A 27,507-nucleotide genomic window follows, 5' to 3' on the forward strand; every position below is an offset into this window, starting at 1 on the left:
AGCATGGGGTACCGTATCGAAGGCGGCAGATAGGTCCAGCAAAACCAGGACCGCTCTGCCGCCTCCGTCCAGACACTCCCTGATGGCCTCCGAAACTTCCACCAGAGCCGTCTCGGTGCTGAAGGCCGCCCTGAAACCCGATTGAGCCGGGTGCAGGGCCTGAGAGGACTCAATAAAATTATTCAGCTGCCTAAAGACAACCTTTTCACAGACCTTCGCCAGTGCCGGGAGCAGCGATATCGGACGATAACTGGACGTGGCTGAAGGGTCCAGACCAGGCTTCTTGAGGAGGGGAAGCAATTTCGCCTGTTTCCAGCAAGGAGGCACAGAGGCAGAGGCCAGTGACAGATTGACCACCTGAGTGACCTCCTGGTATACCAAGCTCGCAGCTCCCCCCAAAACCCTGGCGGGGCACGGGTCAGAAGGAGAGCCCGACTTTAGTCTTATTAATCTTATGAGTAAGATGCATTCTGCAAGATGGTTTTGGAACATACTTTTACTTCTACTTAAGTTTGAAATGTACCATACAATTGGGTCTTCCATACAATTAATTTTGATGTGTTCCTTCTTTAACAGTGGTATAAATATTGCTTGCATTTTTATAGTCTTAATCCCATATTCTGTAATTAACAGAGCAGATGTATACTTGAGATGGAAGTAAACGAGTTTGTCTATAGGGTGAATGCACTTTGCCACAGTTATAAGAAGTTAAAATGATTAGCATTCATAATCCATCTGAACTCTCTCCTGTTTAATGAATGTTTTCATGTTTATGCCGATTTGTCATTACAATTGTCTCTCAAGTTGGAATTTATTGAAGTTTTTCAAGAGACTGCTCTGTGGCATTTCTTTAAACTACCTCCTTGCTGCCTTTGTCAAAACAGCCTCTTCAGTGTCTATGTTGCAACACTTTTAGGGGAAATCATGGCATGTTTATTCTGTTTGATGCAAAAAATGAATAACAAGAAATGCAGCCTTGCTGTAGCTTTCTTGCAGCATAAAACAACTTTTACATTCTGAACTGACAGCATATGTGTGTCCTTCACAAACATTTAAAACGGTACAAGTTATTTGTGAAAGTAAAATTAGACATATATATCAGAAAAGGCAATGCACTGATCTAGATATGTAATGTTAACTGAGCTGCTGAGGTGATAGAAGTATCAAAGGGAACGTATTAATGTGTGTGCAGATAGTCCAAGGAGTATAAAACTAGGAAAAGTATCAAAATGCTGCTCCTCCCACACAGAGCCACTGTTGTATTTCACTCTGATGATCACTCTTTGTAATGCAAGTGGAAACATAGCTCATTATTCGTTTTGTTTTAAAATACTAACATGCATAGTACTTACTTTGAGCAGTCTGTTTTGAGTGACGTCGTTCATTGGTCTCTGTTCTGATTTTAGATGTGTTTCTTTCAGCAGAGCAGATCACCTATCTTCACAATGTAATAATATCTGCTAGGTAATTGTAAATGCCAATCTTGTTCATACAGCACTTACAATCAGTTCATATGTGCCATATTGTGGCAGCTGAGGGAACTGACACGCATAAAGCAATGTGTTTTTTACCTAGGGTCAAACAATGTGCTGAATTGTTGGAGACAAGATTAGAACCACGACACAAGTCAGGGATGGATGCAGGTGTATGGAGTAGACCTACTATTTTAAAAAGGGTACTCCGTTCCCCTTGGACTGAGGTGAGAGGTGAGCAAATGTGGAGCTTTGCAGCTTTCTAAAGAACACCAGCGGGAAACCAGCATGCATTAACAGCAAGTTAATGTTAAAAAAATACGCCCAGGGCATTTTGTTTAGTCACTAAAAGCAGTTTAAAAAATATAATTTAAAAGTTCTACATATCTGTATAAAAATATTGTCACTTTCCCTCATGTGTAAGATCAGTTGCACCTTTAATATTTTGAAAAAAATATATATGTGATTTATAGAAAGTAAAACCAAAAATATATATTTTCGTGTTTATTTGTGCTTGTTTTAAGTTGTTTCTGTACAATAGGTAGGTTCTTGACCATTTTAAGCTAGGATTATTGTACGGGCATGGCATCCGTTCTTGTGATGGCACTTTCTGTGTCATCATTTGTGAAATTCATATGGTGATTGGTCCCTCCACTCACTGTTTCCCCCAGAACATATGACCCTATTAGAATCCAAATCAGACAATAGTCTCCAATTTAGATATTTGTCCAGTTACTGAGACAGGTGATTGGCGGCCAAAGGGAACAGGAGATTTCCCAAAATGTAAATACTTTTGAAAGCTGTTTAGGATGGAGCACCTAAAACCACAGTTCCTTCCTGACATATATTGTTCCCCAGCCCTACTGCCTGTTGTATAGGGCATAATAAGTTTCTGCTCAATAGACTTAAGTTGCTGAGGCATATATATGTGCCCATGCTTTAGTGGATGTTCCCCTTTTATCCTCGTGTCAGTTGATGCTTCTCAAAAACAGTGCTTAAACAGTCCTCAAAAACAGTGCCTAATAGGAACATACCAGGATTCATCTGGCGATAATCAACCAGTCATATATATCACTTAACAAATCACATGGGGGCGTTCTAATTGTAACAATATGTAGCACTGGTATCAATTGCAATTTAATATGATACCACTTCTAAACATGGACAATTCCTTCAATTAAATGACTAGGGAGAAAGAAGATAAAAATATTTCACCCAGGATTACACAGCGTATAAATTTGGAAACTAGTATTAGAAACCATCCCACATGAAATCAGTCAGCAGCAGTTCATGCTCTTGCCCACAGCAGGGGCTTTATGGCCTACAGAAAAACAAGTGATTACCAAACTGACTAGTACTTCTGTTAGGCTGAAGGGGCCTGCCAATTAATCACATGTGCTTGCCACGCATGATAAGGAATATGACCGAGGTCTTCTGGCCTTTACATTTATTCCAGCAAGCTTATACTTAAAGTGATGGAAGTCTTTGAAACATTACTCATATTTCGGTGGGTAATATAACTGCTTTGAATAGTGCTAGTGTGCAGTGTTCGGATTCCGACATGGGCCAGTAACATAGTTCATTGAATGGAACCCTTGGTTCTTAGATATGGATGCAGCCTTGAATCACCCTGGGGCAGATCATCTTAGACTTGCATCCTTCTGATGGTGATAAAAAAGAGAACCAGTTAGTTTGCCAGTGACTTAACACGAGGTATTAACAAACTGTATGATACCCCCTGCCCTTGGTGTGCCTTAGTTAATCTTATAGATTTGACACAGATCTCTTGACTGGGGGTGAATGTTTTGATTTAGTCTGCATTCCGTCCATCAATTGTGTGTCTTTTGCTTCCTCACCCTAAGTGTGTCAGGTATGCCCAGACGTGGGTCTCGGGCTCACTGTGCCAATGGAATCAAGCTATCCTGGCTGATGAGGGGTGAAACCCCGAAACCAGTCATAGGATGCTTGTTTCTGGTCCAGGGAGGACCTGGCTTGGCAGTTCGGGCTGGACTGTTCCCATGCGGCGCAGGGTCAAGACTGATTTGCATATGGCCAGGTCTAAACTGGGGTGGCATGATGACCAAAAGAAGGATGGATTTAACCCAGATCTCTTGACTGGGGGTCAATGTTTTGATGTGTTCTGCATTCCATCCATCAATTGTATGTCTTTTGCTTAGTTGATCTCAGGGGCAGAGGAGGTTGTCAGTCTCTGGCAAGTGGAGCCCTATTTATGGCTCTGGAGAAAAGGGACACTCTTGTGACACAACAAACTATCCGCGGGTCTGATGAGCCTAACAAAGCTCTACAGACATGTAGCACAAGCAAAGACCTTCAATCATGCATCAAAGGCATCCTTTAAAAGGACGGAATCCCATCACCCACCAAAGTGGCATGCTTCATCTCCTTTTGGTTTCAACCAAGGGCTACAACCCCCTCACTGTGAGGGAGGAGCTCAGGGATGTTTTTCTGATGTTAACAAGCCATAGGATTTACAAAGATCCATCAGATATAAAGATTAATCATTTTTGGTGTGATGGGCGCACAGTGCAGTAATGCAAAAAGTGATATGTGATCTAAAATTGGCTAGTAGATGGAAAAACATGTTTATTCATTATCTCCTGCTGTCAAGATTAAAAACTGTGTAGATGTAGTTATGAAATATTGACTGCATTTGTCCAGAAACAAGGTCTACATGTTTTGGCCATGATGATCTTGGTGGGATCGTGGCCTTCCTCAGGACCTAGACGTACCATGCTACTGTGTGTCTGTGAATGAGTGAAGTGTGTATCAAAAACCTGTTGGTTGATACGTATACAATCTACATAACTTATTTTATTTATTTATTTATTTATTTTTGCAACTTGTTAAGCGCGAACGAATACCCGTAGGCGTTTCGGCGCTAGATAATTCTCAAGTTCTCCCAGGAGGCTCATAATAAAATTGTCTGATCACTGGTCAAAAAGCCATGTCTTTAATTCTTTGCGAAACTGCAGAAGTGAAGGGGACTTCGTGATGTATTGCGGCAAAGTGTTCCACAATTTGGATACTGCGACTAAGAAGCGACGATCACCCCAAGAAACTGTTATAGATCGAGGGACCACTAGTTGGTTCAGGGTGGCCGATCGAAGCTGTCTAGCCGGTTTGTAAGGTGTCAGCTGATCCTTAAAAAAGTATGGGCCTTGGTCATGCAGTGCTTTGTATACTATGCAAAGTGATTTAAATTTGATCCGATTATGGATCGTTAGCCAGTGGTATTTCTTGATGGTATCGGATATAGGTGAAAACTTGGGTATTCCAGAGAGCAGCCACGCTGCTGCATTCTGGACTGACTGAAGTTTATTCGTTACCCTGACCTGAGCATTTAGGAATAAACCACTGCAATATTCAAGAGATGAGAGCACTAAGGAGCTAATCAATGTTTTGGCGGCAGTATCAGGCAGGAACGGGACGATTTTCCTGATCAACCTTAATTTATGATGGGCTATTGCCGCTACCCTTTTCGCATGAGCCATAAAATTTAAATCCACATCGAAAATAACTCCCAAGTTCCTAGCCTTGAGAGCTGGTCTGGGGGCGCTCCCATGGCTGATGGCCACCAGGTTGTTGACCAATCTGGTCGAAGGGATCCAAAGATAATCACCTCCGTTTTATCGGAGTTAAGCTTAGGGCAGTTAGATGCCATCCACTCTCCAATTGCTAGCATTCCGTGTTGAAAACGGTCTGCCACCTCAAGTCCATTGTCTTTAATGGCCAAGACCAATTGAGTGTCATCAGCGTAAGAGGTTACGCTCATCCCATATGCTTTGATGACATTAGCAAGGTCCGACACATAAATGTTAAATAGTGTCGGACTTAGGGATGAGCCTTGAGGAACCCCACACGGTAACGACAGCTTGGCAGATTGATATGGGCCCAGGGTGACTGCCTGTGATCTATCGGCCAGGAAAGAGGCGATCAGGTTTCTCGCTAGATGGTGAATGCCTATCTTTTCGACACGGTCAACCAAGATCTTGTGGTCGACCGTGTCGAAGGCCGCCGATAGGTCTAGCAGTACAAGTACTGCTGTCACTCCTTGGTCTCGAATTGCCCTGATGTCATCTGCAGCCTTAATTAACGCAGTTTCAGTGCCATGATATCTTCGAAAGCCAAATTGTGATTCATCCAATAAGTGATATTTCTCTACGTACTCGACCAGCTGTTGGTTCATGGCCTTTTCGATCACCTTGGCTAAGAATGGCAGGCTCGCGATAGGCCTATAATTCTTTAATTCGGCCTTGTCTAGACTTGGTTTCTTCAACAAGGGCTTCACTAGCGTATTCTTTAAGGAATCCGGAAAAATTCCAGAGCCTAATATCGAGTTACAGACTAAGCTAATAACCGGGATGAGTGTATCCATCACCGGTGGAAGGACTGAAAATGGATAGGGATCTAATATTGATCCAGTTTTAATAGAAGAGACGATAGCTTTAGTCTGATCTTCAGTAATCGCCTTAAAACTAGTTAAGGCCTTATCCAAGGGCTGATCAGGAGGAGATGAGGTTGTTGGATGCGGAGAGAAGGCCTGATAGATATCGTTGACTTTGGAGAAAAAGAAATTGGCCAATGCATCACAAAAAGATTGAGAAGCTGGTGGAGTAAGATCAGGAACATTACCTGACAGTCTTCTAGTGATAACTTGTCGTCTCGATCTCAATTGGTTACAGTATGTTGATGACACCCGTTGATTACGACAAAGCTGCTTCACCTCACCTGACTACAGCTCAGAACGTGAGGCCCCGCTCTGTCCGTAGCTACCGTGGACCATTCAAGAGTGGTAACTGGGATACCGATGGACAGAGCGGGGCCTCACGTCCTTGTTAATAGCCAGGTGAGGTGAGGCAGCTTTCTCGCAATCAATGGGTTTTATCAACATGCCGTAACCAACTGAGATCGAGACAACAAGTTTTGTAGGTTGTACACACACATCATGCTGAAAATAGTGAAAGAACTGTGGGCAGAGCCCCAGTCTGTAATGGTTCAGAAAAGGGGGTGGTGATGAACAGAGTGTCTGAATTAAGCAGACCACTCTTACCCAGTCCAAAGATCAGGGCTTGATCCATCACCGTTATTTATCTCACTGCCCCATCCCAGCTCAGAACCTGGCTATATGCAAATTAGTCTGTCCCTGGCCCAGTGCATCATGGGAACAGGGCAGACCAAACTACCAAGCCAATTCTTCACCAGAAAGGAGACAAGCTACCGGGGACCGGTTTCTGGCATTTCAGCCTCTTCGGCCCGGCTTGCTTGAATCCTGATGGAGCAGTGAGAAAGGGACTCATGTCTGAGTATACCCTGCCACACCTGTAGTGGCCAAAAACGATTCAGAAAAGGGGGTGGTGATGAACAGAGTGTCTGAATTAAGCAGACCACTCTTACCCAGTCCAAAGATCAGGGCTTGATCCATCACCGTTATTTATCTCACTGCCCCATCCCAGCTCAGAACCTGGCTATATGCAAATTAGTCTGTCCCTTGCCCAGTGCAGCATGGGAACAGGGCAGACCAAACTACCAAGCCAATTCTTCACCAGAAAGGAGACAAGCTACCGGGGACCGGTTTCTGGCATTTCAGCCTCTTCGGCCCGGCTTGCTTGAATCCTGATGGAGCAGTGAGAAAGGGACTCATGTCTGAGTATACCCTGCCACACCTGTAGTGGCCAAAAACGATTCGGAAAAGGGGGTGGTGATGAACAGAGTGTCTGAATTAAGCAGACCACTCTTACCCAGTCCAAAGATCAGGGCTTGATCCATCACCGTTATTTATCTCACTGCCCCATCCCAAGCTGCTTCACCTCACCTGACTACAGCTCAGAACGTGAGGCCCCGCTCTGTCCGTAGCTACCGTGGACCATTCAAGAGTGGTAACTGGGATACCGATGGACAGAGCGGGGCCTCACGTCCTTGTTAATAGCCAGGTGAGGTGAGGCAGCTTTCTCGTAATCAATGGGTTTTATCAACATGCCGTAACCAACTGAGATCGAGACAACAAGTTTTGTAGGTTGTACACACACATCATGCTGAAAATAGTGAAAGAACTGTGGGCAGAGCCCCAGTCTGTAATGGGGCATGTGCACTTTATCGTTCTTGTTTGGAATATGTCTTACAATGTAGTGAAGGGGTCTCCAAATAACTCTCAATGTTCCTCCCCCTTATTTTTGATATAGGATCAACCTGTGGATACCTTTATACTTTTAAGGAGACCTGTCGCCCAATAGCATTTTGGTAATGATGTGTTTGATTGCATTTTTCAAAGGGATAACAACATAACTGCAGTGTTTCACTTGTTAAATATGTTCAGAGCTGCCAATAGTATTGAATAATTGAAAGAAAATATGTTCGTCATTCTGGAGAGCTCAGATGACTTTTTACATGAGGGGGCGGAGTATTAAAAAGTTTGTAGACCTTTGGGTTAAACCTTTTATTTTCAGTACTAGAAAAGTGTAATAGACAACACTTTATAAGTGCTTTATAAATCAAGTTATTATATTCAAATATTAAATGTCTATCTCAATTGAGCAAATGAAGCATCTCCACTTCTGTCATGAGTCTGCCCCTGTTTTAGTAACTGTCTGTTTACTTATTCATACTCGCTTCTCTTAAAAAATTATATAATTGAAGTGCAGAAGCTAATTTTGTTTACTTATGACTAACATTGATGAATGATCTTTTGTCATTCCTTTGCTCAGGAAATAAAAACTGATGACTATATATAGGATTCCCTATTATTCTATGGGAGAGGATGTGGTGCAGTGGTCAGAGCTGCTGACTCGGGACCTGGGGGGTCAGGGTTCGAGGCTCATTGTCGACTAAACATACTGATATTCTGGGCAGATCACTTAATCTGCCAGCGCCTGGATACCCTGACGTGTGATAAGCCACGCTATATAAATTTACAAAATCAAAAATGTTAATTCAAGGTGGCTGAGGCAATTGCCTTTGGTCACTGTCACCTCCTCCCTTGGTGCTGCTATCGTCCGCATCTGAAAAGCACCAAGAGCCTCCATTGCCGCTTGTGTCCTAGCCTGGCAGAGACATGTTTAAGGATGGGTCTTGGAGCCCCGTTTGACCATCATTGACTGGTCCATCAGTAGACACGGCAAGGACACCACCCTGTAGGGCAGGAGCTGTTTCACAATGTTGGTCTTGGACTCACTGCTAACTACTAGATTCTCACACCCAGCAGAGGAATGAGTATAAGTGCTTGTAATACTATATGTAATCAAATATACGTTTTTCCAACATTTGTGCTGAGATGTTATATGCTATGTTGTTTTGGATGATATTACATGATGCTATGTTTCTTTGTGTTCATTTATGTTACCTAGTGTTGTGTTAATGACTACTTGCCGGAGCATATTTACCAGAAGTAGCCCCAGACCTATAAAGAGCAAAAGCAACAGCAAAAACAAAGTTTAGCTAATTTGGGAAAATATTGTTTCAGTTTCTTGAAGTCTGTAACACAGTGTAAGTGGTGATGTGCAAAGCTGTGGTGCCCGATTTAAAGAAAGCAACCTTTGAGTTTGGATGGAAGCTTGTAATTGTGTTGCATCTTGTTTGCGTAAGAGAGCGAGAGAGAGTAGAGAGTATGTCTGTGTGTTACACTCAATCTCTGTTTCTTTTTTAAACACGTTCTTTAGACCGCAGGAGTTTTGTCACTAATAATAACAAGCTTTATTCTATTTAAAATAAATCATAAAAGCACATGATATAAATTTTCGTCATAACAACATATTTAAAGACGTAGGAAGTAGCAAAATCAATCACTGTATGTAATATAAAATTGCGGCACCCCAATGGATCAATGCAATTAAAGGTATCAGTGTTGAGACATAAAATTGAGCTGACTGGCACAGAAAACACCCACCCTCCCTTGACCATATTTCTTTCTAATTGAATCGCTCTTCCATTAAAATATTAGCACTACACAGCAGATGTTCAAGAGATCCAAGAAGGGGAGGACCTGAAACCATCTACATGCTACTCTAAAGAAGATTGTTTGTTTAAACATAAACTCTCTATGGAAATTATAACGGTGTTTAACTGATTGTGCAGTATGATCATGTTTTAATATGTGCAGTAGATCTAAAGTCCCTTCGAAGTTGCTCTGTAATATAAACGGAGGCAAGGCCAGATGCTTGGCACCAAAGTAGGTGACTTATAAAGCTAAGAAAGCCAGGTGGCCCGGCTTCTCTTTAGTCCGATGGTAAGATTATTTAAAAGAAGAGTCTAAAAGTGTTGGAAGGATCCGTGGTCCGCTGTAACAATATACTCTAGTAGGTCAAGATGGCTCTCGAATGAGAGCAGAGAAGAATGGCCAAGCCTCCGGTTCGAGTGATCGACTAACGCCCATGCCTGCTGCTTTTATGGGTCTTTGGTTGAGGCCAACGGTGGCAAATACCTCTGTTTGCCATGATTTGATTAGAGGCCTGGGGGACCGTAAACTGACAATAAGCCGATTGGATGAAAATCGTAAAGCCGATGTTTAAAGCTGTGTTTGCTGTGTTCCGGGCAGTTATAATGCCCTGCCTGCAGGGTCAAACTCCCAATTTGATCCACTCGGGCCTCCAAATTTGTTCTGAGCAGGCCCGACAGCGCTGAGCAAATGCATACTACGTGCTCCCGAGATTCGTCTAATTTGCCACATCCCCTACATGCAAGGTCATCTGAGAGACACCGCCATGAAGGTAGATGTTTCAAAAAGGGCCACTCGCCCAGACTGAGGGCAAAGAATCGATGCTTTAGATGTTGGGAATAAGGACAAGCCAAACATGGCCGGGGCCAGTGAGCTGATAGATATTGATTACTGTCCAAGCATGCTTATGTTTGGCTAAAGACTCTCTATTTAACATTCTGGAGCATAGTTGAGTGTGCTACTTGATGCGTAGGTTGAAAGCTTTGACTCCAGGATTGAGGGACCACAGGTCGTTCGCTGCTGGTTGTGACCTGCATTCGTTGAGATACCGGCTATGTGATCCACGAGGGTTATTAACACTGATGTCAGTCCATAACAGGGACACAAGTAAACCGGCTCTGGCTTGTCTCAACTTGTGGCAAAGATTAAGAATGGCCCCCACACTTTGCTAAGCACAGTTTATGAGGCCTAGCTCCAGTCTGATCTGAGCAGCAGACGAGGTTTTTGGCACCTGAAGCACTGTTTTATAGATGTTGGTCACATATTGATTAAGTGTATGAATGAGCTTGCCTAGAGTTTTGCCACTATAGGCATATTTTGTGCTGGTGATGTAGGTGAGGTGCCACTGGGTGGGTGGTGTGACAGTTTATCTAATACTGGCAATGTGTAGTGGTGATCTTGTATGTGGAGCTTGGCTCATGCGTGTTCCAGAAAGCGAGCACTCTGGAAGGAAAGAAGGAGCTAATCAGTGTTATGATAACAAGCATTGTTCGCGCACGCCTCGGCTCAAAGTTAAAAAAAAAAAAAAGGCTGCGAGATGCGCTGCGTGGTGGTGGAGGGGGAGGGGCATAGAAGTGAGGCGTGCACGCTTGGCCGAGCGAAGAAACCTGGTGTGAAATAGCAGCAGGGAAGGAGGCGGAGAGGAGGCTCTGAGGGAGAGCGACGTAGAGCCATATGAATGTTTGCGCGCCTGCAAGCCTTGTGCACTGTAGATGTATGCCAGCGATGCCAGCGGTAGCACGTTGAAGACCCCCTTACTAAATGGTTTGCTAGCAGGGCATGCGCGCTGGCTCAGCGAGACCTAAAAAGTATGGAAACTGTGATGCTGTGTGTAATGTTAGAGGGGTGAGTGAATTTGGGTGCATGGTCAAAAGTGTGGCTAAAAAAAAAATATATATATTATGGACATTTTTTTCGGTCTTTCACCTTCAGGTAACTAGATATAAAATAATGTAAGTGAAAACTAAATGCAAGTTATATTAATCAGTGGGAAATGCACTACCGTACATTATTGAACCTCTATTGGTTAATGCACTGCAGAGATCTGTGTCTGTAACCAGAGAGCCACAGAATTAAATCCTGGTTGGTGCAGTCGAGAATAGTGACTTGTGTATGTTTAGTGCTGCATGGTCCCAGTCTGTGACAGGACAGAAAGTATTGTGAACATGCAAGTCATTATTTTGAACTTGCATTACACACAATAGAAGATAAGCTGCTACAAAATGGCAAAAAGTTTTAAGATAATAAATGCTTCCTAAATTATAGATTTTAGTAATACTGAGACAGTACATAATGCAATTGTTATAACTGTCTTTTAAAAGCACACACTTCACAGCTTAGCTGGTAGCTCCCTTACAATTCCTCCCCCAAAAAAATGTGTCATCACGAAAGAGATTTATTTTATATAACCTTTTAAAAGCACACACTTCACAGCTCAGCTGGTAACTCCCTTGCAATACCTCTCAAAAAGAATAAATGTGTCATTAGGAAGCTTCAAGTGATGCCATCAAGTAAAGCAAACAGGCTTCCCAGCACCCTTTACATTTGCAGTTTAACTAGTTGTCCACATTTACATGTATTTCAGGCAGCAGGCACCCTGGCAAAAAGGATTGTATAGCTGTCTGCCCCGCCATGGGTTTCACAGCACAGGAGACTCCCTGTCCTACACTTCAGCTGTATCATTTCAGCTTGTCTTTTCACAAAAAGTTGGGGGACTGTTCTAAAAATGTTTAAAGTATTGTTACGTCGTGTCCTCAGGTGCCCCCCCCCACACACACACTTCGACCACTGTTTTCATTGTACTTCAATGATGTTCATATTTAGACCCCCCCTGCGTCGCAAGGACCGCACGAATAACGTGCTCTCGAGTTCAAAATAAAGAAGCTAATTTACTGCCGCAGGGGGACGTTTTTTAGCACTCTGTTCGCATTTACCATCTGGTGTAGGAGTACCTATTACTTCAAACTTGCAGGAGCTATCTTAGGTGAGTGTGGTTATCTTCTGTGTATCTAGGCATGGCAAGGAAGAGAATGTTATTTGATGCGTGTCTGTGTGGGAGAGATGAGAAAAGCATCACTTGATAGAAAGTCTGCTGTGGTATTTAAAGTATACTTGGATTGTAAAATAATCTGTTTCAGAAGAAAATGTCATTTTAAGCGCATTAAAGAATTGATGCAGTTGCGTGTTAAGGACAAAAGATGGCGATGTTCACCAACACTTTCTCTATTTATTAGATTTCCGTGATGTCATGAATTATGTTGAGTTTGGGGAGGAGGAACGGTAACCACTGTATCGCTGCTTCCGTTTGCAGCTGATTCTTGCAGCAGCAATTTGGAGGAGAAGGCACCCGTTTTATATGTTTTTTGTGTCTGCTAATTTCTGCATCCTTATTGTCCGAGAAGACATGTGGAGATAATCCTGTTTCCTGGAATGGGTTTTGCCGGCAGACACTGGATTCTCCCCTGGATTCCCGTCTTCACGGTCTCGCTCCTGTGCTGCGGGGGACGGGCTGAGGGGCCGATCCGCTACTCGGTGCTGGAGGAGTCTGAAGCCGGCACCGAGGTGGGGAATGTGGCGCGGGACCTGGGCGTGGACCCGAGGGATCTGTACGGGCGGAAATTCCGTCTGACTTACAAGACCAAGGGGCAGTATTTCACGGTAAGTATGAAGAGCGGGGCTTTACTGACCAAAGAAATACTGGACCGGGAAGCCCTGTGCGGCAGCGCCGCCGCCTGTGTGATGAACCTGGAGGCGGTGATGGACAATCCACTGGAATTCCACCGCCTGGAGGTGGAGATTGTGGACATTAATGACAACCCCCCTGTCTTTCCTAGCACTCAGAGCACATTTGCAATTTCCGAGTCAACAGTCCCCGGAATTCATTTTCCACTGAAGAGAGCGTTTGACCCTGATGTGGGTACGAACTCTCAGTGCTCGTACAGCCTGAGCCCGAGTCGTTTTTTTACGCTTAGTACAAAACTCGGCAAATTTAAAAGTGCATCTGTGGAGCTGGTGTTGACCAGCTCTTTAGATCGGGAACAGCAGGCTTTGCACGAGCTGACGCTCACGGCAGTGGACGGTGGCACCCCAAAGAGATCGGGGACACAAATAATTACGGTTTGCGTCCAGGATGTTAATGATAACGCGCCTGTGTTCGAGAAAGACGTGTACATCGTTAATGTTTTGGAAAATATACCAATAGGCAGTTTGCTTATAAAGCTGAATGCCACCGATCTCGATGTGGGGGCGAATGGAGAGCTTGTGTATTCACTCAGCAATCCCGAATTTCCGGATAATAAACGCCTCTTTTCAATTGATGCCGACAATGGTGAGATTAGAATTGGGGGTCCCCTTGATTTTGAAGAGTCACATTTGTATGAACTCAACGTGCAAGCGCAGGACAAGGGATCCCCGTCCATGACACGTCACTGCAAGGTACTGGTGGAAATTACTGATGTCAATGACAACGACCCGGAAATAGAAGTGACTTCCTTTTCCAGCCCAGTGAAAGAGGACGCCCAGCCCGGACTGGTCATTGCCCTCTTCACAGTGACTGATAAGGATTCTGGAGTAAATGGGCAGGTTCACTGCCAGATTCCCAATGCTCTTCCATTTACTATAGAGTCCAAATACCAGAATTACTACTCCCTGTCTGTGAAGGAACCTCTAGACCGCGAGGCGGCTTCTGAGTACAATGTCACAGTCGTTGCCAAAGACGGGGGATCTCCCTCACTGTCTGCCATGAAGACCATTGTGGTTTCTGTGTCTGATGTGAACGACAACCCTCCCGCCTTCTCAGAGTCGTCTTATGTGATCAGTGTTCCAGAAAATAATGTGCCCGGATCTCACGTTCTCCAGGTCTCGGCGCTAGACCCGGATGTAGGTGACAATGCCCGCGTTAGATATTCCTTGTTAGAAAACAGCTTAGACGCTGTGTCTATTCTCAGCCTCTTCTCTGTTCACCCAGAGACTGGGGTCATTTCAGCTCTGCAGCCTTTTGATTATGAAAAGCTGCAGGTGGTGCAGTTGCGGGTTGAAGCAAAGGATTATGGGTCACCCTCCATGAGTGTAGTATCAAATGTGACAGTATTTATTCAAGATGCAAATGACAATCCACCAACCATATTCCACACAGGAATGGGTACAGTTAACTCAGCAAATACACTCCTTGTTCCAAGGTCCGCGAACACTGGTTATGTTGTGACCAAAATAAGAGCAATTGACGCTGACTCTGGACACAACGCCTGGCTATCCTATGAATTTAAAACATTGACAGTGGGGACGCCTTTCAGGATTGGTCGCTATACAGGAGAAATCAGCCTCAGACACACGCTGGGAGAGAGTTATATGGAAAGACACGAGCTTTCCATCTTAGTGAAAGATAATGGGACCCCGCCCCTTTCAGCAACAACAACATTTACAGTGTCACTATTTGAAAACAACCCGGAAGTGAATTTGAACGACAAGCAACTAGGCCAGAATGAAAACTACCCCAACAACCTAAATTTGTATTTAATTATCACCATAGCTTTCATCTTGGGTGTTTTTATATTCTGCATTGTACTTTTCAGTGTCCTGCATTACTTTAAAGTTAATCGTGAGAAAGAAATGGCAGAAAAACTGGACCTTTGCCACGACGGAGCAGGCAAATGGTTATGTTCACAGAGCCAGCAGTATAATCTTTATTTAACTGCACAACCCACAGAAAGTGGCCACGAAACACTAAAATCTAATTTGTCTAATCAGGGCTGGACACATCTTATAGTCAATGGGGGAATGACTGGGGATCTGATGCAGAGATACAGCATTACTGAAGGAAATGCCATCCAGACACCTATTGAGGTAAGAAGGTATAGTTGGATGTAAGTATCATGGTAATAATTGAAATACTGCATTCACTGAATTTAAAATTAACAAACTTTTCAAGGTAACAAATACATGGTTAATGTCTACACATTATAACTAACTGCCTAATATAGTACATGTCTTTCGCTTGCCTTAATATATTTATATTTACTGTTAGCTAATAATGTTAAATTTGACGTGAAATTTGTGTGTGCATCTCTATTGAATGAAACGTCTAAATTTCCAAAGAAGCTTTTATTTTCAATCTAAAGTGCATTTCTTTAGAATTTAATTGTAACCATCACATCTGACAATGTTCAGACATGGCAGTATTTGATTTAAGTTATTTTTTGCATCCTGCAAATTGCTCTGAACTATACTATTTTGAGCAGTGCTTTCTAGGCAAGAATATGGTTCCTTGCACACAAAGTTGCAGGCGCCAATTTGTCACTAGCAGGTTCTGTTCTTTGGAATGGGTGAGGGCCCACCTAGCTGGCATTCCTACTCACAGAAATGCCAATTTAATCCATGTCAACTGTTGCTAAACGTGTCTTTTTGTGTTCTCCTAGACTAGGTGTTGCAATTTTGAAATATAATGAAAGATTGTAGTCAAGGCAGGTGGTGTTTGAGGTGTATTTTAGAGAACAAATATGAACAAATACTAATAATAACTAAAGTCCACGGTTTAAAAAAAAACAAAAAACTTAGAGGATCATTTGAGGTATTCTCCACACGTCACACATCAACTTTTCCGAAGCCTCTATATGTGTAATGCGCATGCAGCCATTGGACTGCTTGCTTTTATATTTAGCGTGTAGTTTCACACCAACAGTTCCCTTGTAGTAGTGGTAATGTTGAGGGGCAGGGTCCTTAATTACAGGGGCCTCTGGTCCCTTTCTTGTGAACCAACCTGGCTTTAGTTGAATGGAAGCCGAGCCCAGAGTTATTCGGTTCATAAGAGCGTTGTCTTTCCATGCACTTGAAAGTGCTTTCCCTGCTCTGCATGCACTGCGTTCACACTCCAAGATCAAAACGAGCAGTCGATTCTCAGTTCTCAGGTGCTTCTTGTTTAAATAGTGCAGGGTACAATTGGGAGGTGGCCTCCTATCTGCTAAGAACCCTCCTCTCTTTTGGGTATCTGTTGGGAGTCAGAGGTAAAGACTGGCTTACATTTAAAGAGGAGAGCAAGGTTCCATTCAGGGACTGTTTATAAAGATTGTTCATACATTACAGAGGCCACTTAAGACCCTGGAGACAAAGGTGATGTTCACATGGGTGTGTAGGCGATCTACTAGTTATTGGCCTGTATAGTGCTCACATCACAACTATTTTTTCTGAAAATGCTACCTTTAATAAAATTCATATCCCGTTCCTAGTTTTATAAAATAACGTCTATCACATTATGAAATTGTAGAATACGAGGCCTAGGCCGCTTAGAGTAATAAGTTAACCTGCATGCTTAATCTTCACTCACAAGTGGAGGACAGGAGCCCTCTAGTGGCCCTAACTGCAAGCCATTCTAGAGAAATGGATATCTCAACAGCAATGACCAGAGTGTATAGAATGCCTAACCCCAAGAATAGGGATGCTCATTCTTGGCGGGGTCTGACTTCTTCACGTGACAGAGTGGAATGCAGATGTCTGATTTGAGGTGATCAGCGATTTATATTTTAAAATAAATCCCAGATACTAAACAAATTCTCACTCAGGGCCGGCTTAAGAGCAGTGCAACCACACTGGGCGCTGACCTGTGGAGGGGGCGCTGTGACCACAAGGGGCAAGCTGTGTTTAGCAATATCTTATGATTGGAGAGATGAGGGGCATTTTTGCAGGTGGTAGTGAGAGAATCTGAGAAGGCGGTCCTTGGGTGCCAAAAGCGATGGCCGCGCCAGCAGCGCTAAAGCCGGCCCTGTTCTCACTGGCTGTGGCATGAACTCGCGACCATATGGTAGACTCTGAACTCTTTTTTTTCACGCCATTGGCTTTGTAATTTACATGTTTGAGATTTCACCAGGAAATCTATCTCACTCTATGAGATTAAACCAGATATTGTCATGCAAAAATGGAACTTTCGGAGTCATACGGAGAGCGTTCAAATTTGAACATACCCGTGGAAGATTAGCACTCCCAGTTTCGCATCATAGAACCTCTGCAGGAAGGTATCATCTTCACTTGGATTTCTCTTTCTATTCAAAACTATTTCTGATGTAAAAAAAAAAACTGCAGATGATGGACAAGTGAAAGTCACCTTTTTTTTAGAGAAAACAATAGCTCACAATATTAAAGCATGTATGCACTTTACAGCTTAGGACTCATCACTATACTAGATTGAGGTAAAGTGCAGTATAGTATTGCACAATTGGGTGCTTTTTAAAGATTATTAATATGCTTAATATATTATACTTTTATCAGTTTTATTAGATCCATGGAACAGATTTTAATGATGTGATCATAGAGAAGCAACACTTTATCATACAGAATTTGATATAAAACTTTACTCTGCTTAATACTGATGTGTATACATGGTTCAATGTTCCCAGTACGGCATGTTACCCTCAGAACACCATAACATTTAGAGCAATATTGGTTTTAGTTTAATGGACTTCCCATGGATTTTGATATAGCTTTTATTCCGTAAATTATTTGTATCAATTAACGTGTATATGATTTAAAATTTCTAATTGTAATATATCTATTAATCTGGCAATAAAGATCTATCACTTGTTGTGGATAGCTGAAAAGCATAAAATAATAGACTTATTACAAAGTCATAAGAAAACGGTGATATAAAAAAGGTAAGAAACTTAACAAAAACAGGTACTTTGCATTTATTTTATAGGAGTAAACATTCATCAAGTGTAAAACATTAATTTGGATGAAATGTTTCGAACTTATACAAGATAAAACAAAAAAAAAATACTGGAGCAGAAAAATAAATAAATCATGCATCTGAAAAGGGTAAAATAAAATACTCAAAGGATTAGTTTATTTTGTGCACAATCGGTTAGTAAACAAATTGACAACAAATATTTTTTTTCATTTTTTATTTTATATTGAGGAGAGAATGTCTGAAAGATAGTACTCATATTTAGTGTGGTGTTCTTGGGATAACAGAGGGTCTGAGCTTTGCTTTATCGTAGACATGAATTTGTATATAGCAGCACTTATTTTTCCATTATAAACAAATCAATTGCAGCGAGTTTCTATATGTGACGGTGAGCCAGCGTCTCTTTTCTTTGCAGCCCATGTTCTTTGGTCACAGAAATGTGACTGGATGGGATTCCTGTAGACATGAAGGCATTTCCTATGGACTTCAGGGGAAAATTGTGATGCGTAATTATTAAATCCAAATTGTTGGTGGCTTGACTGTTGGATCGGGTTCTCCTTCTCAATCCCAAATGAATGAATGCACATGCAGGGTTGGACTGGCTTATAGGACAATCATGTGTGTCCTACGGACTGGTCTGACATTTGTATGGGGGATGTTTTTTAGGTCTCGCGTCTAGCGAAAGACATATTGTTGCCGACTTGCCGGGAATGTTGGACAGGGGATGGGCATGCGCTTTCCCTCAGCGATTTCACCTCGTGGGCGCGCACGTCCAGCACTGCGCCGTGCACATCTCCTGTTCCACATTCCCAGCAAGTCAGCCTCTTGCCTCTCTCAATCGCGCACGCACACACCCACACTCACACATGCACACACGCACGCACCCACACACACGCATGCACGCACGCATGCCGCATGCACACACACTCCCCTCCCCCCCCTTAATTCACCGCGGCTCTTGTGGCTGCACTCGATCTGCTGTCCTTTCGTCTCTTCGGTGTTGGCTGTCTTCGCCCTTTAGCTTAGGCCTGCACTATCGAGGAGGGCAGGAGGCGCGCATCCCCGAATGACTAATGTCCCCTCACTACCATCCCAGCCCCTCGTGCCCCTTCCCACCCCGCTCTGAAGAGGAGTCCCCGGGAGGCGTGTTTAATTGCTCTCTGGAGACTGCGCGCGCCGCTCACCCTGCCTGGAAATATAGATGAGATAGAAAGAGGACAGGCGGCTGGCAAGAACAACACTGAGGCAAAGGAGCAGCGGCTTAGAGGGGTTTCCTTCACCTCAGACCTAGCTAATGATGAAGGACCCCGCCGCGTCAGGCATTTCCGTGCCAAAATATCTCCCACACTGACTCTGGGATAGAATGTGGCACATTTACCCAGCTGGTGAGGCGGGGGATTTGTGTGCTTGAAGTTGCTTAGCAGAGCCACGGATACTTAACAAATGAGCAGAGTATACCATGGAGATGTAGACATGTGCCATTGAAAATGCCGAAGGCGCCAGCCCACACGTTCCCAAATACAATGTGCGTTTTGTACATGAAGTTAGTTGCTTCTTGTAATGTGTGTGTGGACACTGCAGTAAAAGCAGGATGTGGCATAACGGCCGGAGCTGCCAACCTTGGAGCTGGGTTGCCGGGTTCGAGCCTCGTCTTCGACTCCACATCCTGTGGTTCTGTGCAAGTCACTTAATCTCCCGATGTCTGGCAACACCTTCAGGTCGAGTTCGTGCTATATAATACTGCAAAAAGAAAAACAAAGTGTGAGTTTAACTGCATAGGGCTTTTCCCCAGCATCCCAAAGCTGTTTTCCTGTGACTTTAATCATAGGTACCTCTTAGCACCGCTGATTGGATGCATAGTGATTCTCAAAAGAGGCCATGCCGAATTCTAGGCCTACGTGCTGTATTTCGTGCCAGTGTGGTGCTGGGCCACAGCTGATGACAGGCATCCACTCATGTGACACATTGTTTGCTCTCGGGTTACTTGGCACCATGGCCTGTGGCATCACTGATTAATTTCTAGCACACACAACACACACAGGATGCATGGTAATACGATTTATGATTACAAAGTGACGTTATTGCAGAATTCTGCTCCCTCTGTATGAACTCAGGGCCACTGAAAAGTTCTATTAGTTCACCGAAAAAGCAGGTTACAGACCTGGTTTAATCGTTTATGATACAGGCCTTTTTGTAAAATGCTTTCTATGGCTGATGGGCCGCTGAAGTGCTTTGTGAATGGGTAGGTTGCTCGCTCCTCCCTAGAGCCCCAGTGCTAGATTTAACCTTGTTAAGTTTACAAATAGTCTACCGCTGAATTAGTTTATTGCAAGTGTAGCAACATTTCAGACAGATTTTAAACTATTGTACAAGTTGCACGTGAGTGTTACCCTGTTAGTCGGTATGTTTTTAGATTGGATAATTAACAGCGTGTGTTAAACATTTACTCTTTGGTTATGAGTATTGTAATTATGTGGTTTGTTTCATAGGCCTCAGGGTGGGGGTCCTTTGCATCAGACATGCTAGGATCAGGTTAGGTCCCGGCTGTACAGGTTTTTCTGCAGTAGTATGGTCCAGATTGTTAAAGATAAACTTTTATGACATGATGTCTGTTTTGTTGGTGGGAAGCGTGATGGTTGTGTAGACAGACCTCCAGATGGCGACAGACACCATATTTTCTCTTTCCCTTAAGTACTTTTTTTAATACTTAGAAACAGGTGCTGCAATGCACATACAGGAGAGAGTTAATTAAGCATGCACTCTGACACTCAGGGGCTGGAACATTGTGGGCTGCCTGAAACTGAATTCCTTCAGCTGCTGGTAATGTATATCAGCAGGTTAATGCGCATACTGCAGAGCTCAGCTTGCAACCTTAAAGGAATCTACTGGCTCAGCCTTTCATCCTTCCTTATCCTTCCTTAGTGCCACTAAGCTGGAGAAATCCCTGTGCCTAATAATCATCGAAGCAGTACAGCTTCTCCTCTGCACTAGTAACTTAAGAAATCTTATCGCCCTCACTCTGTCTATCTATTGCCCTCACTCTATCTATTGCCCTCACTCTTATCTATCGCCCTCACTCTATCTATCTATCGCCCTCACTCTATCACCCTCACTCTATCTATCCATTGCCCTCACTCTTATCTATCGTCCTCACTCTATCGTCCTCCCTCTATCTATCTATCGCCCTCACTCTATCTCCCTCACTCTATCTCCCTCACTCTATCGATCTATCTATCTATCTATCACCCTCACTCTATCTATCACCCTCACATTATCTATCTATCGCCCTCACTCTATCTATCTATCGCCCTCACTCTATCTATCTATCTATCCCTCACTCTATCTATCTATCTATCTATCTATCTATCTATCTATCTATCTATCTATCTATCTATCTATCGCCCTCACTCTATCTGTCTATCGCCCTCACTATTATCTATCGCTCTCACTCTTATATATCGCCCTCACTCTATCTATCTATTGCACTCACTTATCTAAAACCCTCACTCTTATCTATCGCACTCACTCTATCCCATCACCACAGCATCACTCAGGGGCAACACAACATCACTATGCGCTACCACAGCATCACTCGTCGCCACCACAACATCACTCAGCGCCACCACAGCATCAATCTGTGCAACCATTCAACAACAACTGGTTCAAATATGTTCTCTCAATGTTTCAAGCTTTATTACACATGTCACAAAAAAGATGTTAATATTTCTCTTCTGTTCGTGCATTTTCGTCACAATAAAATACACTGAACATAATCTTCACAAAAGTTATTTACAAAAGTTTAAGCTAATGCTATTATAAATTACAATAACTTTTATTTAAGTATTAATTTAAAAAAAATTAAAAGCCATTGTTATTTGTAATGTCAATACATCTAAATCACGTAAATACAACACATATTGCATTACAAATGCTATAGGAGTCTCTTTTGCGAAAGTTAAAACTATTGGCATTGTAAATGACAAAAGCTATTAATTTAGCTATTTTCAAAACTAACACATAAATAAAAAATGTGTCATTTACAATACCAATAGCTCAAACTTTCCTAATGCGAGACCTATTGCAATGCAAATGCTTGTTTAGTATTTTGTGGGCCAGGTTTATGGCCAGGTGGGCCAGTTTTTACTGTTGATTTTCCTGATATTACCACAAACCAATGCTTAATTCAGGGGTCTTCAAAGGGGGGGGGGGGGCTCAAGTGATCCCAGTGCAGCCGCCAGACTCTTGCCAAAAGAAGTATTATGTTAATAACAGTTCTTTGTTTTCAGCTGAAACAAAGGAGCGGCAGTAAGCCACTCTGTAATGGGCCATCACTAACCTCTTTTGCTATTCATATCCGGGCTGGGACAAGGTGTCAAAAGGGAAGGGACCACAAGTATTCTTAAACCCCCCCCCCCCCCCGCCCCATTTCTAATAATCACAATTTGGATACTTTTACACGTTAGTAAGGCCTGCCTGGCCAGAATAGTAGGTTGGGCAATGATGTATTTGATTACATTTCTAAAATGGTAAAAAAACGTACCTGCAATGTTTAACTTAGTATAGACATATTTAAACATTGCCAGTTTTAAAGACTAATTGTGAAAAATGTTGAGGGGGGCCATGATGATTGTGTTTTCACTGACAATGGGGGTAGCGGGGGCACAGTATCAAAAAGTTTGAAGACCATTGACTTAAATGGTCCGTCACTGAGTACCTGCACTTTTTGATTTTGAGAGGAAGAGTACCTGCACTTCTCAGGAGTGACATTATACTTTTAATTGGAGAGTATCAGCACATCTCAGAAACAAGCAGGTACTCGCGTACAGGGTACTTGCACTTCTAATTTTCCATTTCAAGCACTGCTATAAACATTTCCAGCAGCAAAAACAAATTCATGCAACCTCCTGTGCTTAGCAAGATGCTGATACAGGGTGTCTTAACTAGTTTAAAACTGGCCTGATTTGAAAATGTTGGCCACTTTTTAGGTCTACACCTAGCGAAGGCTGCGCTTGCGCAGTCTCGCTGGGGAGATCTTATGTTTTACAGAGTGGGGCTTGAACCCGCCCCTCTTCTCCATTGGCTGGCTTCCTAAACGGAGGCCAGCCATTGGAGGAGAGGGGCGTCACTCCGTTTAAGCCCCGTCTTTTTGGGATTCAGGGGTGTGTTTTTTCATTTCTTTCTCTTTTCTTTCTCTCCTCTTCCCATTGGTTGGAATTTTACCTTCCAGCCAATGGGAAGAGGAGAGAAAGAAAAACACGCCCCCTAATCCGAAAATGACGGTGCTTTCTCCGAGGCATTTCTGCTTCGCCTCGGAGAAAGATGGTGGTGTGCCTGGCTGGACAATGGCGGTATAATCTCGTTATTTCTAGCTTCGTTGTTAAAACAAGGATGTTAATTTGCCATAACTTGCTAAACTGACTTTTCCTGTATCTATTCACCGATTCGATCCCGATAGACAATAGCAAAACGTTCCACTATTGGGGTTATCACCCAGAAACCTCTGGGACAATGCGTTCGCACAGTAGCTTATCGCTTGAAACGTCAAAACCCAGCTTGGGGAAACAGTGCTTTGTAGATACCTCGGTACAAAACAACGAAGAAGAAAGCAATGAAAGTTCAAAGGATACTTTGTACAAGATGCGTGGGAAAAGATTTTCCTTCGGTACTGAAAAAATATTTTTCTTACCAGCCATGCACTGCCTCTGGGTGAGAAGAAACGCCTTACCTTCAGAGCATCCAGACCCATGAGCCGGGACTAGCGATCCTGATCCTTAATGATGATGAAAGGCCTGCCATATTCATCGAAGGCGAGGGTGCCCATGGATGACATGGTGGCTGCTGTAAAAACGCACTAGAGAGACTGCAACAGCTATGAAGCATCCAGCCGGCTTCTAACGGCCGCTTCCAGAGACCCTCGCGCACAGGAAGTGGAACACTTCAAGGGCTGGGATGCTTACGTAGTGGCCATCTTGGAATGTCACACGTTCCGGACCACACTTATCTAAATAAATAATTAGAATATCAAATCGGATTACAAAATGTTGTATTTTAGCACGTTAAAACATAAAATCATATATTATTGGCACTCGCTCGTGCAGAAAAATAATCAGCGCTTGAATTTTAAGACATTTAACTTCCTGTGCGCTGCAAAGTTAAGGGGAGGTCGTTGGGTTCGTCGTCCTACGCAACTTTTTGCATAACATAACAGGTACCAATGACTAAAGGTTCGACTCCAGACCTCGATATATAGACAATTGTATGCACAAGCATTCTTTTTGGGTCGCGCCTAGGTCACATTAAACCCCTCAGAACGTTTAACATCATGTTTCACGATAATTCCGATTCGAGCCAGAGCTGCTCTGACATGGCCGTCAACAGTCTAGGCTTTGTGGTACTTAAATGACCACGCGCTGGATAATGCAGATGCAACCTTCTGCTATTTAACAAACGCATTGGCATTTAATATAAAATAAAACTTCTTAAGCAATCTATGGGAAACCAGCTACGCACGAATGCGAAACCGCAGAACGTATTCTTTACTTAAAAGTATTCAGCAGTGTTGATGTCACATAATTACAACAGCTTTTACGTAGGCAAAAGCTATGCAAATCTAAGATATATGTTGAAATAGTTTTTATTACCAAATATACGAGCAGTGCGTGTTTATTAGCCTTTCAGATTCTATTTCTTGTTTGAGATGATCTAACGGACTAATAAGGCTATTCTGTCTTTCTACCATTGAAGGGCATGAAGTAGCTGCTTTGCCCCTTGCTTTCCTTGGCCACAGGAAGCGGCCATTTTGGAACTGATCCCCCCTGTTCCCTCATTGTGCTTGCTTTTCTGCCCCCCGTTCCCCCGTTCCCTCGTTGTGATCGTTGTTTCTGGCCTCTGTTCCCTGTGTGTGGCTCTCTGTGTATGTGTGTGTCTCTGTGTGTGTGTGTGTGTGTCCCTGTGTGTGTGCCTCTGTGTGTGTGGCTCTGTGTGTGTGTGTGTGTGGCTCTCAGTGTGTGTGTGTGTGTGTCTCCGTGTGTGTCTCCGTGTGTGTCTCTGTTTGTGGGGCTCTGTGTGTGTGTGGGGCTCTGTGTGTGTGTGGGGCTCTGTGTGTGTGTGGGGCTCTGTGTGTGTGTCTGGCTCTGTGTGTGTGTGTGGGGCTCTGTGTGTGTGTGTCTGGCTCTCTGCGTGCGTGTGGCTCTAGGTGTGTGTGTGGCTCTGTGTGTGTGTGTGTGGCTCTCTGTGTGTGTGTGGCTCTTTGTGTGTATGTCTCTGTGTTTGTCTCTGTGTGTGGCTCTGTGTGTGCGTGTGTGTGTGGCTCTGTGTGTGTGTGGCTCTGTGTGTGTGTGTGTGTGTGGCTCTCAGTGTGTGTGTGGGGGGCTCTGTGTGTGTGGGGGGCTCTGTGTGTGTGTGGGGCTCTGTGTGTGTGTCTGGCTCTCTGCGTGCGTGTGGCTCTAGGTGTGTGCGTGGCTCTGTGTGTGTGTGTATGGCTCTCTGTGTGTGTGTGGCTCTCTGTGTGTGTGTGGCTCTTTGTGTGTGTGTGGCTCTTTGTGTGTATGTCTCTGTGTGTGGCTCAGTGTGTGTGTGTGTGGCTCTGTGTGTGTGTGGCTGTGTGTGTGTGTGTGTGGCTCTGTGTGTGTGTGTGTGTGTGTGTGTGGCTCTCTGTGTGTGGGGGAGCTCTGTGTGTGTGGGGGGGCTCTGTGTGTGGGGCTCTGTGTGTGTGTGGGGGGCTCTGTGTGTGTGGGGGGGTTCTGTGTGTGGGTCTCTGTGTGTGTGGGTGGGTCTGTGTGTGTGTGGGGGGGCTCTGTGTGTGGGGGGGCCTCTCTGTGTGTGGGGGGCTCTGTGTGTGGGGGGGGCTCTGTGTGTGTGTGGGGGGGGGCTCTGTGTGTGGCTCTGTGTGTGTGGCTCTCTGTGTGTGGCTCTCTGTGTGTATGTGGCTCTGTGTGTGTGTGTGGCTCTGTGTGTGTGTGTGTGTGGCTCTGTGTGTGTGTGGTTCTCTGTGTGTGTGTGGGGCTCTCTGTGTGTGTGTGGGGGGCTCTGTGTGTGGGGGGGGGCTCTCTCTGTGTGTCTGGGGCTCTGTGTGTGTGGGGGGGCTCTCTGTGTGTGTTTGTGTGGGGGGGCTCTCTGTGTGAGTGGGGCTCTGTGTGTGTGTGTGTGTGGGGCTCTGTGTGTGTGTGTGTGTGGCTATGTGTGTGGGGGGGGCTCTCTGTGTGTGTGGCTCTGTGTGTGTGTGTGTGGCTCTGTATTTGTGTGGCTCTGTGTGTGTGTGGCTCTGTGTGTGTGTGTGTGTGGCTCTGTATGTGTGTGTGTGGCTCTGTGTGTGTGTGTGTGTGTGTGTGTGCGCGCAAGTGCAATAGGTCTCGCATTTGCGAGAGATTAAGCTATTGACATTGTAAATGACAATACCATTTATTTATCTGTTCTCAAAACCAAAAAATGTGTCATTTACAATGCCAATAGCTCTAACTTTGGCAAAGGCGAGACCGTTGCATTGTAAATGCTTGTTAACTATCTGGTTCAATAACGGGCCAGGTTTTTTTGGGTGTGCAGTCCTATTTTTTGCCCCAGTCCGATCCTGTCCACAGGCCGGGAGAGAGAGGAACCTCTCCTTGTCTGCCTGGTTGTGTTGTTGGTGTTTTCCAGCAAACTGAGTCAAAGGAGCACTTGTGTGGTTTCATCCCCAGGGGCAATACAGGCCAGGCCAAATTAATAATCCGGTTTATTTTACTTGCCTGTTTCTGCTGCTATTGAATTGTTTGAAATTGTCCCCGTTGCGCCCCAAGCAGGCGCGCAACACCCATTGGGCTCACCGGGCTTCAGCCCCCCCCCCCCGTCGTCTTCTTCAGCCCGGGCTAATTGACACGCACTGAGATGACTGCGCATCGGAGCTGAGAATGTCATTGTTATTGATGCATTCTGAGAGGCCCGGCTGTCACGACGTCAATGGTATTTACCACTAACATCTGAAAGATGTCAGCAGGAACGATGGATAGATGAATAGTCCCCCTCCTCTCCAGAACGCACAATACACAGTGTAAGGGTAACACAACTATGTATAAATGCCTCCCGGGGAAAAAGGGAAGTGGATAAAATAATAAAGGTTGTCCAGAGGGGCTTCCGAGAAATGTCTGGAGGCCGTCCACCCACTCTCTCGCCAGTCTCTAAGAACCCCCGGTTGTTTGCTGCAGGTAAGAAAAGAACAAGAACCAACAATTAGAAACCCAGCACTGTACAGGAATCAAGGAAACATAACATCTCTATAAGGATAGGTACTAACTGTTGAGGTGGACTGGAGCGCCTGAAAAACCCTCAGGAAAATAAACCATGAAACAGTAACACGTCGAGTGGAACCAAGCCTTCTCAGGAGCAGCCTGACAAACGGCGGCAGTACCGTATTTCAGCCAAGGTTTCGAATGTCGACAAAA

General features: G+C 44.1%; 2 pseudogenes; both read left to right on the top strand.

Annotated features, from left to right (window-relative positions):
* LOC144769335 (protocadherin alpha-13 pseudogene) overlaps nt 1-12,703 on the top strand; it is a 44,679-nt pseudogene extending 31,976 nt beyond the window's left edge.
* Nucleotides 12,704-12,761: 58 nt separating this feature from the next.
* Nucleotides 12,762-15,285, top strand: LOC144769336 (protocadherin alpha-10 pseudogene; annotated as a pseudogene).
* The last annotated feature ends 12,222 nt before the right edge of the window (nt 15,286-27,507 follow it).

The sequence above is a fragment of the Lissotriton helveticus genome, chromosome 7 (genome assembly GCF_964261635.1).
Source record: "Lissotriton helveticus chromosome 7, aLisHel1.1, whole genome shotgun sequence".
Taxonomy (NCBI): domain Eukaryota; kingdom Metazoa; phylum Chordata; class Amphibia; order Caudata; family Salamandridae; genus Lissotriton; species Lissotriton helveticus.